A 5,000-nucleotide genomic window follows, 5' to 3' on the forward strand; every position below is an offset into this window, starting at 1 on the left:
GATAGATAGATAGATAGATAGATAGATAGATAGATAGATAGATAGATAGATAGATAGATAGATAGATAGATAGATAGACATACTGATAGATAGATAGATAGATAGATAGATAGATAGATAGATAGATAGATAGATAGATAGATAGATAGATAGATACTTTATTGATCCCATGAGGGAAATTCCTGTATCTCTGTAGTGTTTCAGATGAATCCCCTGATAGGGTTTGTGCAGAGTGTAAAAGTTTGTGCCCCCCTTGGTGTTTGGGGTGAAAATGAATGCTGTATGTAGCTTTGCTGTTAAAGTTCAGCATACAAGCGTGGCGTCTCTGTTTAATCTCTGTTAACTCTAATTCCTTTAACTCCATTCCCCCATTAAAAGTTCAGCTCAATGATTTGCATAAAAATCAGTAGGATTTAGAGCGATGCAGCGGCGCTTTAATCCCAGAAAAAAAAAAGGTCCAGCAGAAGTGTGACATGAGCCTCCATTGTGTTTTTCTCCCACTTTTTGGACTCATCTGGATCGAGAATATAGAGAAAAACAATAAGAAAAAAGGTTTATTTTTTATACCAGGTCTCACTGCTTTGTTTTGTCTCTGTTTTGTGGATTGCGTGATGGATCGTGTGACTGGACTGGACCGGACTGGACCGGACTGGACCGGACTGGACCGGACCATGTTGATTTATCCTCCTGTTGGACATTCCTGCACGTGTTGTGGTGAGTGAAATGTTTTTGCTGTGTTACGCCTGCACCGTCATTTCTATTCATCTCTAGAGAAATGATGATTCTTCTCTTCCTTCATTTATCTCTGTGTCCAGTTTCTGTCTCTATTTTCTATCATTTGTTTGTTTTAATAACAATGTTTAAAACTTTCTTTCTTTCTGTCTGTCTGTCTGTCTGTCTGTCTCTCTCTGTCTTTCTTTCTTTCTGTCTGTCTCTCTCTGTCTTTCTTTCTGTCTCTTTCTTTCTTTCTTTCTTTCTTTCTTTCTTTCTTTCTTTCTGTCTGTCTGTCTGTCTGTCTGTCTGTCTCTCTCTGTCTTTCTTTCTTTCTGTCTGTCTCTTTCTTTCTTTCTTTCTTTCTTTCTTTCTTTCTTTCTTTCTTTCTGTCTCTCTCTGTCTTTCTTTCTTTCTTTCTTTCTTTCTTTCTGTCTGTCTGCCTGTCTTTCTTTCTTTCTTTCTTTCTGTCTGTCTGTCTGCCTGTCTCTTTCTTTCTTTCTTTCTTTCTTTCTTTCTTTCTTTCTTTCTTTCTTTCTTTCTGTCTGTCTGTCTGTCTGTCTCTCTCTGTCTTTCTTTCTTTCTGTCTGTCTCTCTCTGTCTTTCTTTCTGTCTCTTTCTTTCTTTCTTTCTTTCTTTCTTTCTTTCTTTCTTTCTTTCTTTCTTTCTTTCTGTCTGTCTGTCTGTCTGCCTGTCTCTTTCTTTCTTTCTTTCTTTCTGTCTGTCTCTTTCTTTCTGTCTGTCTCTCTCTGTCTTTCTTTCTGTCTCTTTCTTTCTTTCTTTCTTTCTTTCTTTCTTTCTTTCTTTCTGTCTGTCTCTCTCTGTCTTTCTTTCTTTCTGTCTGTCTCTCTCTGTCTTTCTTTCTGTCTCTTTCTTTCTTTCTTTCTTTCTGTCTGTCTCTCTCTGTCTTTCTTTCTTTCTTTCTGTCTGTCTCTCTCTGTCTTTCTTTCTTTCTGTCTGTCTCTCTCTGTCTTTCTTTCTTTCTTTCTTTCTTTCTTTCTGTCTCTTTCTTTCTTTCTGTCTGTCTGTCTGTCTGTCTCTCTCTGTCTTTCTTTCTTTCTGTCTGTCTCTCTCTGTCTTTCTTTCTGTCTCTTTCTTTCTGTCTGTCTCTTTCTTTCTGTCTGTCTCTCTCTGTCTTTCTTTCTTTCTGTCTGTCTCTCTCTGTCTCTTTCTTTCTTTCTTTCTTTCTTTCTTTCTTTCTTTCTTTCTTTCTTTCTTTCTTTCTTTCTGTCTGTCTGTCTACCTGTCTCTTTCTTTCTTTCTTTCTTTCTTTCTGTCTGTCTCTCTCTGTCTTTCTTTCTTTCTTTCTTTCTTTCTTTCTTTCTGTCTGTCTGTCTGCCTGTCTCTTTCTTTCTTTCTTTCTTTCTTTCTTTCTTTCTTTCTTTCTTTCTTTCTTTCTTTCTTTCTGTCTGTCTGTCTGCCTGTCTCTTTCTTTCTTTCTTTCTTTCTGTCTGTCTGTCTGTCTGCCTGTCTCTTTCTTTCTTTCTTTCTTTCTTTCTTTCTGTCTGTCTGTCTGTCTGCCTGTCTCTTTCTTTCTTTCTTCCTTTCTGTCTGTCTCTTTCTTTCTTTCTGTCTGTCTGTCTGTCTGTCTGTCTGCCTGTCTCTTTCTTTCTTTCTTCCTTTCTGTCTGTCTCTCTCTGTCTTTCTTTCTGTCTCTTTCTTTCTTTCTTTCTTTCTTTCTGTCTGTCTGTCTGTCTGCCTGCCTGTCTCTTTCTTTCTGTCTGTCTGTCTGTCTGCCTGTCTCTTTCTTTCTGTCTGTCTCTTTCTTTCTTTCTTTCTTTCTTTCTGTCTGTCTGTCTGTCTGTCTGCCTGTCTCTTTCTTTCTTTCTTCCTTTCTGTCTGTCTCTCTCTGTCTTTCTTTCTGTCTCTTTCTTTCTTTCTTTCTTTCTGTCTGTCTGTCTGTCTGTCTGCCTGCCTGTCTCTTTCTTTCTTCCTTTCTGTCTGTCTCTTTCTTTCTTTCTTTCTTTCTTTCTTTCTTTCTGTCTGTCTGTCTGTCTGTCTGCCTGTCTCTTTCTTTCTTCCTTTCTGTCTGTCTCTTTCTTTCTTTCTGTCTGTCTGCCTGCCTGTCTCTTTCTTTCTTCCTTTCTGTCTGTCTCTTTCTTTCTTTCTTTCTTTCTGTCTGCCTGTCTCTTTCTTTCTTTCTTTCTTTCTGTCTGTCTGTCTGCCTGCCTGTCTCTTTCTTTCTTTCTTTCTTTCTTTCTGTCTGTCTCTTTCTTTCTTTCTTTCTTTCTTTCTGTCTGTCTGTCTGTCTCTTTCTTTCTTTCTGTCTGTCTCTTTCTTTCTTTCTTTCTGTCTGTCTGTCTGTCTGCCTGTCTCTTTCTTTCTTCCTTTCTGTCTGTCTCTTTCTTTCTTCCTTTCTGTCTGTCTCTTTCTTTCTTTCTTTCTTTCTTTCTGTCTGTCTGTCTGTCTGTCTGTCTGCCTGTCTCTTTCTTTCTTCCTTTCTGTCTGTCTCTTTCTTTCTTTCTGTCTGTCTGTCTGTCTGTCTGCCTGTCTCTTTCTTTCTTCCTTTCTGTCTGTCTCTTTCTTTCTGTCTGTCTGTCTGTCTTTACACAAGGTGTACCTGTGACAAAAACATGGGGTGTGTCTGATCACAGATAAGGGATAAACACATTTCTACTACGCAGTACGGCCGGTTTTAAAACGTTTACATGATCTAAATATATAAAATTAAATTTAAAGATAAAAATATTAGCTTCTGGGGCTGCTAGGTTAGCTTTATTTCTCCGGAAGATCGGCAAGAAAAAGGTTCTATTCAGAGATTTGGCAACACCTGCAGGAATATTATTATTATTATTATTATTATTATTATTATTATTATTATTATTATATGTTTAGATTATTATTAGATTGTTTTTTGTTATGGTTAGTAAATATTTAAAGCGGAAAATATTTTAGAATTTGTTGACTTTATTTCACGTCAGATTAGCTTAGCATGTTAGCATTCTTCAGCTTCACCATGTCATATTTATCCAAACTCTTTTGTTTATTACATATTTCAGTGCTTTGTGGACGAATTTAACAAGACACAACCTTTATTAGCTTAATTATTTGTAATTTAATCCATAACTTTTCTGTGTTTTATTTATAAATATCCCAATAGTCGGCGCTATTTACTTCCGAATCACGCTTCCGGGTTTTGTGACTCACTTTTGGAGGCAACCAATAGAAATGCACGGATTACGTTTGACAGACAGGTAGAACAGCCAATAATCTCTGCGCGTTTGAAACCGCCCAGCCAGTCGTGCTGAAGAGGCGGGGCGTTTTCTGGAGCTGTAAAGAAGGAGGGAGGCAGAGTTCCAGTTGTTGGGTTTTCCCTCACACACTGATTATTTTCCGTTTGGGAATTTTCGGTTTTAATCCATTTCAGCAGAATTTCCGAGTCGGAATATTTTATCACGGGTCACCTCTGTTGATTAATCTCCACTCGAAAGCTTCAAGGTATGTAGTTTAAGTGTGAATTTCTAGCAGAAAGCAGCAGTGTTGTCGGATTTCTCACACACATGGAGCGGCTTGACAAGCAGCTTGTGCGCTGATGCGGCAGACTCACTAACCCAGCTTACATGATTTATGTGTTTTTTGGTGCTAAAATGTCGTTTTGAGCTTAAACGCGTGTCGTTTGTGTGATTTAAAGTCCTTTCGGTGTTTACTGCTGCGTTACAGATGAAGCATTTAAACGCTAACGTCCTCTGGGGGGAAAGAGACATGGGCGGAGTCTTAAATGGCTGCATGAAATCTACTTTAGTGCACTTCTTAGGGAGCGCGGTAAAGGGCGCCGTGGACCCTACGTAGTGTGACTCGGCGTGGTTTGGGACGCAACCCAAAGCCATGACCGTTAAATATATATTTCATTCATTTGTTAATTTATGTATTTTTTTTCCCCATTAAAAAATATTTTTAAAAATATTAATGTTACCAGAATTAATGAGTAGATTTAAAAGTGTAGGGAAAATAAATAAATAAATTTGTGTTTTCGTAATAATTTTATTTTTTATATTATTTAATATTATTTTTATATTATATTAAGTGTATTGAACATTTATTTAATTAATATTATGTATTATATGTAAATATTAATATAAGTTTAATATTAATTTCAGTTTTTTAATATTAATGTAATTTTTATATTTAAATTATTTAATATTAATTTTTTTTTAAATATTAATTACCTTTTTATGTTTATTATTTCATAATAATTTAAATTATTTAATATTAATATATTAATCATATATTGAATAATTATTTAATTTTAATATTATATATATAAAATTAATATTTAATGTGTTTTCAGT

At 35.9% G+C, this 5,000-nt stretch overlaps 1 protein-coding gene across 15 annotated transcripts in view; it reads left to right on the forward strand.

Annotated features, from left to right (window-relative positions):
• Nucleotides 1–3,983: 3,983 nt before the first annotated feature.
• Nucleotides 3,984–5,000, forward strand: part of epb41l2 (erythrocyte membrane protein band 4.1 like 2) — a 57,397-nt gene continuing 56,380 nt past the window's right edge. For all 15 annotated transcript variants that reach the window (XM_058393505.1, XM_058393506.1, XM_058393520.1 and 12 more), the window contains exon 1: nucleotides 3,984–4,149. The gene's annotated coding sequence lies outside the window, so the exon portion shown is untranslated. The remainder of the gene's footprint in view (nucleotides 4,150–5,000) is intronic.

The sequence above is a fragment of the Hemibagrus wyckioides genome, linkage group LG06 (genome assembly GCF_019097595.1).
Source record: "Hemibagrus wyckioides isolate EC202008001 linkage group LG06, SWU_Hwy_1.0, whole genome shotgun sequence".
Taxonomy (NCBI): domain Eukaryota; kingdom Metazoa; phylum Chordata; class Actinopteri; order Siluriformes; family Bagridae; genus Hemibagrus; species Hemibagrus wyckioides.